Source organism: Glycine soja, chromosome 1 (assembly GCF_004193775.1).
Source record: "Glycine soja cultivar W05 chromosome 1, ASM419377v2, whole genome shotgun sequence".
Classification (NCBI taxonomy): Eukaryota; Viridiplantae; Streptophyta; class Magnoliopsida; order Fabales; family Fabaceae; genus Glycine; species Glycine soja.
The window spans coordinates 43,539,820-43,553,714 of record NC_041002.1 but is presented as its reverse complement, the minus strand read 5'-3'; the positions used below and the strand labels follow the sequence as shown (position 1 = coordinate 43,553,714).

The window sequence follows — 13,895 nt, the reverse complement described above, 5'->3', positions numbered from 1 at the left end:
TAAATAATGAAAATTACTTGCAATACTAGCCAATATAAAATTTGAAATATCATTCATGGTTCAAGACAAATGAACTTGTTCTAGAGGTTGTTTATTGATGCACTTTCCAAGTTGTTTCCTGCACTATTTCCGGCATGTTTTTTTGACTTTTTGATTATTCCAGAAGCTAAAAAGGAAATGTATTTCAGAATGTAATTTTTATATTCTGAAAGCAATAGCCTGTTCTAGACCTGTGTCGCATCCAGGACCAAACCATCCGAAATTGTGGCCTCAGCTAATTTTCCACGATTTCAAAAGCTTCACTAAACAAAAGAGTCAACGATTGAACAGAACTAGAACAAACAGAAAAGTCAGGGTTATGTTTTATTCGGTTTATTTTGTTCCTATTCATGTTTCTACTGCTTTTTCTATTTTTTTAAGCTAGCTCTGTGCCAACTTGTTTTATGGTATGTTGTCAGACTAGTTGATCCTTTTACAATCAATTTTCCTAAATATAGTTTTTGGGGATATTTATTTGTAGAAGTCAACAATTATTACGGTACCAACGTATTTGTGTGTGTTTGTTTTTAAAATTGCTTTTGTGCAAAATTTGCAAATGAGTTTTACCGAACGCTTTCTTCATGGATGTTGCTGGCATCTTGTTTTACTGTTTTTCCTTTCACCAAATATATTATCCTTCGAGAATGTTTCGTAACAAACAAGGAACAACTAAATACACGGCTTATCGACCCAATTACGGTCTTAGCAATTATATATTTTGATGCTACCAAAGTTTGAAACATGGGTTGTTTTCAATTTTGCAAGACAAATGAGACATTTGGAAGGGGAAAATACCCACTAAACAAAACTAACATTTTCTTATTCCACTAAATAAAAGTCCACTACATGAATCACGTGAGAGAATAAACATTAAGAAAATATATTGGCATATATAGAGAGGCAACTTTTTTACACTTTGACTCCCCTCACCACACCAATAAGAGAAAAATAAGATCACAAAGCTAAAAGGAAAAGAAAAGGAAAAACACAAGATAAACAAACGAACAACTTGGCATGCAAAATACTACATTCCAAACTTAATTTTTCTAGTCAAATGTTAGTCATCGATGGAAATATAGGCATAGAGGAGCTCATTCCACGCATCAGGCGCACCAGTTAGGCACCAATGTATGCAATCAGCATTAGTTTTTGGATTTGATAACTGTTCTTCAGTTAGAGGCTCCCATTGCTTTCTATAGATAGATGGGTGTCCTTCTTTCCTATACTCTGAGAGCTGTGTGATGTTAAGCAATTGAACATTCAAACCTCTTCCATTCAAATCCTCAATCACATTTTCCACAACTCGCATCATACTTGGAATTGAACCATTCCCCCAATACCCTTCTTCTGTAATTTGATCTGTTTCTTTGTAACAATTGTCACCCTTAACTCCTCCCCATTCATGAGCCCTGCCATTTTTTATATTATAAATCTAATTAGAGCATTGATTAGATCATAGTGTAATCATAGAGCAATCAATATGTTATGTACTTGTGTATTCCTATATATAATTTGATTACTTTATTAAATACTGGTTCATTTTCTTTTAGGAGTTCTCTGCACTCGTAAATTAGTCCCTCGGCCCATAAATAATCATTGTATAAGAAAAAAAAAATATTTCAAAATAATGATCATTCTAACTTGTTGATATAATATTTTTTTATTTATATCGCTTATAATATTAGTGATATAGAAAATAAAACTTAAAAATAAATTGATGACGGTAAGATTAATTCTATAAAATTATATTTTTTTTATCAATTTATTAATTTTTCTTGAAAGGTTTAAAAAGATTTAGAATGACTATTATAATAGAAAGTATGGAGAATAATAATTAAAACAAAACTTCCAGCGGAGCCTCTGCATTTACTATTTTTGAAAAGAAACAAAGTAAAAAAGTGAGTACAATATAACAAATATAACTAAAAAAAACTGTCCCGCCGACACATCACGACAAACATAAGAAAAAAATATATTACTAAAATTAAAAGCATATTTAAACTCTATTTTTAAGACGGGTTCTAATCCTATTTATAATGATGGGAAATGTGGAGTTGTCGCACTTACTTTTGGTGAGTTGGTGACATAGAAACGAAAAACAGCTTGGTTTTGTTACGATTAATATGGACTTCCAACCAGTCAAACCAGGTCCTCAAGGCCATTTCATAGACTCGCACCATTCCTACCCTTTTGTTTACCCCATTTGGGTCTCCAAATGAACCCCACCTGCTTGCAGGTTACACTGTCACTATTAAAATTAAGACTCTACTGACCAAAAACCAAAAGAATTATGACTAATGCATGTTATATCTTTTTCTTAAGAGTTAAGCTTTTCTTTTTTCTGGTGAATCTTAAGAGTTAAGCTATCTTGTTAACTTTCTTAGTCTTTAATTTTGTAAGTATTAAAAAAATACACAAGCACATGTAATATTTTAGGAGATTAATTTTTATAAACTATAAAGATTTATACAATATCAAGCACTTACAAATCACCTTAAATATGATTTTTAAAGTAATTATGACTAATAGTTTTTAATTGAATGACTATAATTTTTCGTATTGTTAATAAATTCTAATCAAATTTGTGATTTGAATGATACAGTTTTCTAGTAAAATCAATATTTTATCTTTTTGAGAACTATTAGTTTTAGTTATCAAAATAAAAGCAACCATTACAAAGACACAATATTAGTTCTAATTAACAAGGAGAAGAATTAATGAGAAGGCGCCTCAACTGTTTTTTTTTTTTATAAAAAAATACTTGTTTTGGAAATAAAAAAATAAATAAAAATCTTAATAGATTTTAGATGAGAAATTGTTGGTTGAGTAGCGTAGAATTATTTTAAATCTAAAAAATGGGAAGGAATTATCAAACATACCAAAACTCTTATACTTCATTAAGTTGTGTTCTTAAAAATTAAAATTGTTCTAGATGGAACTAAATTGGTGGTAGGAGAAGAGAGAGGCATAGGATTCATTTATGGTGGAAACATCACAATTCCCAACACTATGACATGTACATGGTGGTTGGGAATTGGAGTTGTTGAAAGGCATGCAAGATGATGAAATGAAATTATGAAAGCGATTATGGGGGGTTTTGGTGAATTGTTGTACATGTACTTACAGCACATTCATTGCGCGCCTTCTCCACCAGAGGAAAGTGTTGAACACCAGAATGTCGCATCAGTCCAGTACCTAGCATGCTTCTCTATGGCCTGCACTCTCACAGTTCGTTCTGCTACCCTATGGTTCAGAGGGTCATCCGAGTTTGATTCTACCAGCAATGGGGCCCAATAGAACTCAATTGTTGCATTGTTTTCCTTCATTAAAATTAATAAACGTGTTAGTTAAACAACTAATTAAGTCTCTTTTTTGGGGAGGGTATAAAGTGACGACAATACTGAAGATCGAACGTAAGACTTGTGTGCATACTACTTAAACCCTCTTACCATTAAGCTAACCTCATTGGGTTAATCTCGTAAAGAGATACTTGCACATGTCAAGGTTATTGTCTAATAAGAACGAATCAAATTTATGATTTTTTTTTTATTTTCTTTTTTCTTAATCATCCATCAACATTATATCTTGAAAGAGAAATTTATGTATACATCATTTTGTTTCTATGATATTTATAGAATATAAAGTCAAATAAAACATTTCTATTCAAATCATTGTTACGTCAATTATCCATGTATACACCTTCACATTAATCTCACCTAATTTTGATTAATTAATTATCAAAATTATTAAGCAATTAATATATACTGAAATGCTTAATAATTACTTTAAATCCATTAACTGTTTTTTTCATACATAATTCCTTTCAAATTTGTGCTCAAGTTAATTAAATGTGTTTAATAAAAAACAGAACTTTTGAAAAAAAAAAAAAAGTCAGTAGTAATAGTTTTGAAATGTAGGACCATGCGAGAAGTAGGTAGGAGTAAGGTTATTTATCCTTAATTTCTACTCCCATAGACTTACTTCGGCCTTGAAAATGTTGAGTGAACCATTTGCAACAGTCCGAATAGATTTGAGAGTTGGGGGCACAGAAGATTCAACTAGGCAAACCATTGAAACCCATTGGCCTCTGTTGAGTGAATCCCCCACAAACACCATCCATCCTCTTGTTCCTTAGCCTTTCAAGCAATGCTGTGGCATTGAACCTTATTAACAAAGAAGGAGCCACATTTCACAAAGCTAAAAAAACATAGCCTAACTTAATATTGACGCATACCATACATATATGTAGGTAGAAAAGAATGAGTATGTAATTAAGAAAGAAAAATTGGTTAATGAATCAAAAATGAAAAATTTATATGAAAAAATGTCACTAATAATTTCTCAACATGATTTCTAATAAAATTTTTCCATTTATTAATTCCATAACAAAGTACCCTTTCTGATACTCATTAAGAACATTGCTAGGATATTTTGGGAGTTAGGTTTTGAAAGATAAAGGATGGACTTTTCATTTCTAATCAATATTTTTCATTTAATTATTTTTAAAATAAAATAAATAAAGCAATAGATTAATATATCAATGTTTTGTTTATTTTTATAAATATTGTATAAATTTCTTTATTTAAAAATTAAAAAAATTAGCCTCCCTTTTCTTCTCAAAATCACACTTCTAAATACATCCTTAAAAAATGTCATAGGGTAGGGAGAGAGACCTGGGTAAGTCACATTGGTGGGGCTTCCACCTCCAATTCTGGTAGCTTAGATCCTTCCTTCCAAACTTCTCACAAGCCAATTGATCAGACATGAATGTGCACTGCTGCTCCTTGTAGAGTGGATATGATTCATTATCAAAAATCCACTTACCAGAAAATAAGTTACATTTTGATAATGAATGAAACTTGTTCCTTTCATTAGACCATTGTTCTCCCTCCTGTGTTAGATAAATGGCAGTGACAACTAGAATAGAGGTTAAGATGGCCACAAATGGATTGAAAAATGTTTCTGATTCCCCAATTGCTCCCTAGCACTATTTGATGTGCCTTTGCCATTTACATTCAGTTTGATCTTTGTTTCTCACTGCATCTCTTCCTTACTCCCTTTTGAAGCTTCTTGAAACCGGTTGGTGAGTTAGAAGATAGTTAATTTTATCATCTCTAGTTAAGTTGAATGCAGTAACTACTAGCTAGGGAGAGCATGATTCATATTGAAGCTTTTGCATGTTGAAAATTGAAATATTCGCTAAATATAAAAGACTCAAAATTATCAAACCCACTTTTGACTTAGAGTTTGCCTAATAAGGATTTTTCAAATAAAAAAATGAAAAAAAACTTTAATTCCAATCTTAGATATTAAAAGTCTTGGATTCTACCTAGGGAAGTACTTTTTCATTAAAAAAAAATTTAAATAAAGTACCTATCAATAGAATTAACTGGTCATTAAATATATATACATGTTTAATAAATTGTAGGCAGGTAAGAACTTATTTCATTAATTTTATCATCAACAGTGGAGAACTGTTATTTTTCTAAAAGGAAAAAATAAGCACTTATTTACAGCAGCCAATGTAAAGATTAAATTCGTCTACTTATCTTTTTTTTTTTGGTTGAATATTCCTCAACTTATCTAATTGTATTACATATACTTTTTTATTTTTATTTTTACTGAAGTCTAATTTGTATTAGAGAAAAAGGATTATGGTAGTGTAAAATTTTTTACATAGTTAACTAATTACAATTCATCATATATAATAAGTTTGTTAAATTTTTTAAAAAAATATCTGAAAGTAAGAGTTAATTAAGTTTTTAATCTTTAAACTTTTCAAAGTTCAGATTTTAGTTTTTATACAAAATTTTGACTGGTCAAAGTTCTTAAACTTTTTAAAATTTAGTTTTTAATCCTTAGAATGAAAGTTTGACCGATCAAAATCTCTAAAATTTTTAAAATGTTGGTTTTTAGTCCTTAAATTTTATAAAAAAAAATTGATTTTTGTCCCATAATTAATGAAAATTTAGGGACTAAAAATTAAATGTTAGAAATCTTTATGCATTAAAAACTTAATTTTTAAAAAGCTTAAGAACTTTGACTAGTCAAACTTTTATTTATGCACTAAAAATTGAATTTTTATAAAGTTTAAGGACATTAACCGGTCAAACTTTGTATACGGACTAAAACCCAAATTTTGAAAAAGTTTAGGAACTAAAAATTTAGTTATCTAATTATTATGAGACTAATTCAAACAGTAATTTATGATTAAATGATATTGTAAAACTATTTTATACTCTTAATATATAAACATTAAAATCTTTGTATTATATTAGTCACATTTTTTTTGTCTAAACCATAATTATTCTCCATTGAACTCAAATCACTATTGATGACAAAACTCTTTTACAAAATATTTAATATAGTTACATACTAATTTATTCACGTGTTTGGTGGAGTATGTATTGTTTTTTTTATAATGATGTTTTTTAATACTTTTTATTTTTAACATTACTCACATTAAAAAAGCTATATTAGTGAATATTCTGTACATAGTATTGAATTTTATAATTAAAAATTATAATTAGATTAATGGAGTTTATATTAAAAAATTAACATATATCAACCACTGAAGTTATTTCCTAAGGAAATTAGAACTAAGTCATTACAAGAAATTAATGCATTAGTGACCAAATTTATAAAATTATTTGCAAAATTGTTTCATCATTATTGTTAAGTTTTTCTTAAATCAATTTTTTTTTTCTAAAAAAAATGATGGAATAATAGTTCTTGAATAAATATGCATTAATTTAATAGACAAAATGGAAAATATCAACCCTAATATTAAATGTGAACTTTGCTATTACGTTTCCCAAGATATTGCATTTAGTGGTACATCTCTATGTAATATTTTTCACTAATTAATACAAAACATTCGTCGGCAAGTTTTTTTCGCTGCATTTGCACTTTACCAGCACTACATATTCGATATTGATTGTTTCAAAGTTTATTTTGGCAAAATATGAATACCATTAGGTTGTGTTGTTGACGTTTTCACAACCAAGAACATTGCTTAAAGAAAGATCGAGGCCTATTGTCCTTTTCACTTCCTTCCCAGTTCTTCCTCTAAGATAATAATAACCAACAGATTTTTGTTGCAGGGTATATCCCATACATTACATGAAAGCAATATATGTGTGAGAAAATGCGAAACAAACTTTTTTTCTTTTCAAATGTGTTCGATTGAATTTTACTACTCAGCATGAATGATCTATTTATATTTATAAGTAATGAAAAGATAATCAATGTCAATTACAATTCGCAAGAAAGCAATTTATTATTATTACTACTTCCTAAAATGCATTTTGTTTGTTTACTCCTCCAAATTACTCAATTTCCTTAAAAAAAAAATACAATATCTAGTATGGACTTCCTATGTATCAGTCATTGACCCTGAATATTCAGCATCAATATGTATGCCTTAAGAATTGCATTCTCATTCCTCTTATATATAAATGTTATTTTTAGAACTCATTTACATTGTGTTTGATTGAGAGAAAAAAAATGAAAGAGAATAAGTGAAGAAAGAAAAATAAGAGAAGCAATAACATAGAAATAGAGTGAAAATAAGTTATTTGGTTGAGATGAAATAGATTATAATAGAAAATAAATATTTTAATTAAATTTATTTGATAAATAAGAAAAAAAAAATTGATACAGTAATAAAAATATCATTTTACCCCTAAGTTGAAAATATGATATTTTGATTTTTTAATTTATGCAAATACAAATTTGGTAGCCACCTAATCCATTAATTATGACGTGCCCATGATCAATTATATGGCTACAAAGAGTACTTGTCAATCAATTGCGCAAAAATGAAAATGAAACCTTTTTTTATTTGAAGCATATAATTGATTATGCCTTTTCACATGATCAAAAGTTATTTTACTTAGAGACATAATAAATTATTGCATAATTAATTATGTCTTTTTTGAGATTTTTTTATATTGAGGCATATAATCAATTATGTCATAGACATAATCGATTATATACCTTAACATTATTATGCCTATCACATAATTGATTATATGCTCAAAGTTTTTTTGAAAAAAAATGGTTTTGACAAGGTATATAGTCAATTATGTCAGCTACATAATTTCTTATATGCTAGTGACAAAGAGGAATTTTTTTCCCAAAGTTATAAAATATAAAAACTTGTGGAAGCAATGCCTTCAAAGGTTATTTTGATGATGCCAAAGAATTCAAGAATCAAAAGAAAGATTCAAGAGAAGTTTCAAGTTTCAAGTTTTCAAGAATCAAGAATCAAGAATAATCAAGAACAAGATTCAAGACTCAAGAATCAAGAGAAGACTTAATCAAGATAAGTATGAAAAGGTTTTTTCAAAAACTGAGTAGCACATGGATTTTTCTCAAAACATGTTTACCAAAGAGTTTTTACTCTCTGGTAATCGATTACCAGATTGTTGTAATCGATTATCAGTAGCAAAATGGATTTGAAAAAGTTTTCAAATGAATTTACAACGTTCCAATTGATTTCAAAAAAGCTGTAATCGATTACAATGTTTTGGTAATCGATTACCAGTGCCTTTGAACGTTGAAATTCAAATTCAAATGTGAAGAGTCACATCCTTTCACTAAAAGCTTTGTGTAATTGATTACACTGATTTGGTAATCGATTACCAATGATTGTTTCTAAATAAATCAAAAGATGTAACTCTTCAAAAGGTTTTTGACTTTTTCAAATTGGTTTTAAGTTTTTCTAAAAGTTATAACTCTTCTAAATGGTCCTCTTGACCAGACATGAAGAGTTTATAAAAGCAAGGATTTGTTTTGTATTTTTAATCATTCATTCAATCAATCTTTCAAACACTTTTTCAATCAATCTTATACAATCCTTTACAAGCCTTGAATCTCTTTGAACTTCTTCTTCTTCTTTGTGCCAAAAGCTTTCCAAAGTTTTCTGGTTTTCTGAACCTTGAAAACTTGTGCTATTCATTCTTTTCATCTCTTCTCCCTTTGCCAAAAAGAATTCGCCAAGGACTAACCGCCTGAATTCTTTTTGTGTCTCTCTTTTCCCTTTTCCAAAAGAACGAAGGACTAACCGCCTGAATTCTTTTGTGTCTCCCTTCTCCCTTGTCAAAGAATTTAAAACGACACAGTCTGAGAATTCTTTTGATTCTTCCCATTCCCTAATACAAAAGTGTTCAAAGGACTAACCGCCTGAGAATTCTTTTGTATCCCCATTCACAAAGTATCAAAGGTTTAACAACCTGAGATCTTTGTCTTAACACATTGGAGGGTACATCCTTTGTGGTACAAGTAGAGGGTACATCTACTTGGGTTTGACTGAGAACAAGAGAGAGTACATCTCTTGTGGATCAGTTCTAGTGGAGGGTACATCCACTAGGGTTTCAAAGAGAACAAGGGAGGGTACATCCCTTGTGGATCTTTTCTTGTAAAAGGTTTTTTACAAGGTTGAAAGAAATCTCAAGGACCGCAGGTCGCTTGGGGACTGGATGTAGGCACGAGTTGTTGCCGAACCAGTATAAAAACTCTTGTGTGTTTGTTTCCTTCTTCCCTACTCTTTTACTTTCCGCTGTGCATTTAATTTCCGCTTTTACTTTCTGTTAAGTTTTTCTTGTACTCCTCATTCTCTTAACAATTTAGTAAAAGCCTTAGAAGAGTAAATTTTTAATTAGTAAAGGTTTAGGAATAATTAATTCAACCCCCCCTTCTTAATTATTCTGAGACCACTCGATCCAACAAAACTCATTTAAATTATTTGATTTTTTTAGAGTAAATTATAATGGCTCTCTCAAGGTTTGTCTTAATTTCACTTCATTTCCTCCATTTTTTCCGATTACTTTTAGCCCCCTATTAAGTGCCAAAATCGAGTATTTTTTGAGTGCTTTTTAAGGCATTTTTCTTGCTCTTACCTTGATTTAGAGGGTTGTTTTAACTCAAATTTCTTTGTCTTCACTATTTTATGAATTTTAGTCTAGCTTTTTGAGTTCTTGGTTATGTTGTAGTAATTTACCCTATTTTTTTGTAGGAAAAAAAGAGATTGAAGATGTAGAACATAATTTGGATCTAGATTTTGAAGTTTTGAAGCCTTGAAGGGTCAACTAAAGCAACATTTTGGTGTAGAATTTGTCAGCCAGCTAAGCCAAAAATCCATGGCCAAACCAATTGTCTTTTAAAAACAGAAATTATGCTTGACTATATAAAGGGCTAACCCTCATTTGTGAAGGCATTATGGATCATTATGTAGTAGGACATGGATTTGGATAGTTCCTTGGAGTAGAGGAGATCCTTCTTGCTCCATGGGAGCATTTTCTTCCGTCTTCTATCTTCCATGTATTTTGATGTTATCCATGGCTATGGATAGTTGATTTCTTTAGTTGTAAGAGATTAGATGTAACAATTTATGCACTCTCTTGTATCTTTTGATATGATTTAATATATATATATATATATATATATATATATATATATATTGCATATTTGTATTCCATGTTAGTATCTTGCTTCCTTACTTAATGTTTGTTGTGGATTGATCACTTACATGTAACCATGACATATTTTTGGATGTGAATGATGTTGGGAAACACTTTTATTGTCAAGATCTGAACTAATATACTTAATAGGCCCGATCAAGATCTGAAGGTTAAAAGTTGCGTCTTATGTGATATCAAAAAAAGCTTCACGAGTATGTGTTTGATGTTTCAGATGATAGCAAGCTAAAGTCATGATCTGATACAACATTAAAAAAATGATATTTAAGACTTCATTTAATACTTTATGTTTGAGATTTGTTTTCCAGAAATATTCTTTAGGATCTGTCGAATCCTATGAAGAATAAATGAAACTCAAGTTCTGAAAATTGGTAATTGCCATCAAAAGAAACGCTCTGCTGTATAGACTTGCTCTGACGCAAAAGAAAGTGGTTTCCTACTGAAGTGTTCAACACGATAGCTAAGAATAGAAATTTTTGGTATGAAGAAGTATGCGCATTAAATGCTCCAACGATCACATTTTTTAGAGACAAGCTAAAGAGAAGAAATCTATTTGTTTAGAGACAACAAAAATTTGTTGCAAAAGGCCTATAAATACCAAAAGCTTTAAAGATATGAAGAACTAACTAAAGCACTCATATTCAAATTCTTTTTGTAAAAAACTCTCTATAAATTATAGTAAAGCTTCGAATAGCTCTCAGAACACTTTGAATATCTTGAGAGACAAGACTACGTGTTAAGATTGAATATCCATTTGTATGACGATTGAGAGTTGGTTATTGTGCAATTAATCAAACAAAAAAATCTTCTTATTTGTATTAGAGTCAACAATGGTTTGGTAGGACAAATAATACTAGTTGTAACAAACTTGGTGTAGAGCTTCATCTGTAGAGCCAAAAGTGATAGTGATTAATACTTGTAACTTGTTGAAGTTAGTGAAACTTGGTGGTTTTCTAAGAACTGGACGTAGTCTCGGTGGTTGAGATGAACCAATATAACTTTTTGTGTCTTATCTTGCTTGTTTTCTCTTTTGTGCTTTAAATTGACTTAAGGTTCGAATTTGATTTTTGCTTTTGAAAAACTTTGTTTATTTTACAAAATCTGAGGCTATCTTCTGGACCTTTTTGCAGAAATCTAATCTCTATTCTTTTATGTTTTATCACCAAACGATATTGTCATTGTTTTATAAAGGCTTAAATATATTTTTGATTCCTAATAAATACCCGATATTTGTATTTACTCTCTAATAAATTCTTTCTTCACATCGAGTTTATAATAAAATAAAACTTTTATTTTTTATCCTTGATATTTTGTTTGTCTCTGATAAATTAGAAAATTTTATGTTTGCTTCCTAATAAATTAACAAATTTTTTTTAGTCTGTATTAATAAAAAATGGAAAATATTTATCATGGAGTAAACCCAAAATTTGCTAATTTATTAGGGACTAACAATAAGTGTCAAGGACCAAAAAATTTTTTTTGTTTTATTAGAGACTCATCGCAAAACAAAAATTTATTAGGGAGCAAATGCAAAATCAAATATTTATTAGGGATTAAAAATATATTTAAGCCTTTTAGAAAAATGCTTTAAAATTTCTAAAAATCAAAATTCAACCCTCCTTCTTGTGATATTTTCCTTTACCTTGTGTTTGGATGGGGAATTTTAAGATTTCTAGGAAATTCAAATTCATACATTTTGATTGCCTTAATTTAAATTCCTTTCATTTTGTAAATATTTTGTTTGGATGAGGCAATTCAATTTCTTGTATTTTAATTTCCTTGTTTGGACAAAGTAATTCAATTTCAATGAAATTCAAATTTACATTTTTAAATATTTATTTAAAAATTAAAATTTCAATATTGAATAAAAATAAACATGAGTCATTTTTTAAATAGTTAAATATTCAAAATAAATTTAATTTTATAAAATATATAATAATAAATTTTTTAAATATTTAATAATTAAATAATCAAAATAATTTTAATGCTAAACAATTTTGAATCTTATACAATATTCTTGTAGTAGCACAAAAAAAAAACTTGGATTAAACAATACTACAAAATTAAAAGATGAATGATATGTAATTCTTTATTCTTGTTAAAAAAAATTAATTACCTAGTCTTGCAATAATTTTAGAAAACATATTAAAATTAAATAATTATGTAATTTAAGGACAATTATCTCGTACAAAATTCAAATGATATTAATTTCATTGTTCGTACAGGAAGAAAATTCAAATTGTTAATAACGCACAAACGCATAAACACGAATCAACACAAGCATTACAAGGTCCTAATTAATCAAGTTCCAAACAAAGATCTTAAACAAGAATTACAAGGTCCAAATTAAAAAAAAAAAACAATGTTCTTCATTCCTTAATTTTCATTCATCATCAAGTGTAAAAGGTCGAGGAACCTGATATTTAGCAGAATATAAATTGGATGACAAGAAATGTCTCTTAACTATATATACACAACAAAAAAAGAAGTGTTTTTTTTCCTTTTTGGGTTTGATTAGACCCCTGTAATAAAAAATTGAACTCGAGGCAAAGGCAAAGGGGATGTGATTGATATGGTATATATGATTGTACAGGTTTTAGATATACTGCTTTTAAGATTTGTTAAAATTATCTGTTAGAATTAAAAGTATGTAATTAAAGTACTGATTAATTAATTCTATTATGAAGTGCTTTAGATTCAGCATATATAAAAAATTATAAAAAAAAAATACTAACACAGACTTCAAAACAAAAATAAATGTCCATATCTACAAACTTCAAAATCAGAGTATCAATATTCAACAGTAAAAAAAGTGCAACTTTAACTCATCAAACACAGACTAGAAGATTGTCTAAGACATTTCCTTTCTTTAGAGGAACATATCACTTGGACAACAATGAATTGACCAAGTAGCAGAGGAAGTTGACATGGAAAAGGGGCCAATATATGAGTAACAATTGCATAATAGTTGAAATTTTGATTCTAGAATGCTAATAATAAAGTTCCTGTTATTACTGGTTTATGGTTTATAAAATTTGTTGGGTATGACTATAGATCAATAGTGTCTTAAACAATGATGATATAATGACTTCAGGGAGCATGCCATGGGTTGTTGACTATAGTTCCTGTTATTACTTTTTAGCTGCACTCTTTTCCCCCCTCCCATGACATTGTACGCACCATTTCTTCAGTTTCATCTTTTTGTGGCTTTCTTCAAGCTGGTGTAGATTTAATTACAAGACATCAAATTTATTTGTTCATATTAAATAGTATGAACTAAAGGGACTTCTAGCTCAGTTATTTAACACATGCGTAAATTGATGTAATTCTTTTAGTATATTTATTTTCCATTCTTATAAATAAATAAAAATATAT

The 13,895-nt window shown here is 29.0% G+C and overlaps 1 pseudogene; it reads right to left on the bottom strand.

The window, feature by feature from the left end:
• Nucleotides 1-838: 838 nt before the first annotated feature.
• Nucleotides 839-5,017, bottom strand: LOC114416424 (annotated as a pseudogene).
• Nucleotides 5,018-13,895: the final 8,878 nt, after the last annotated feature.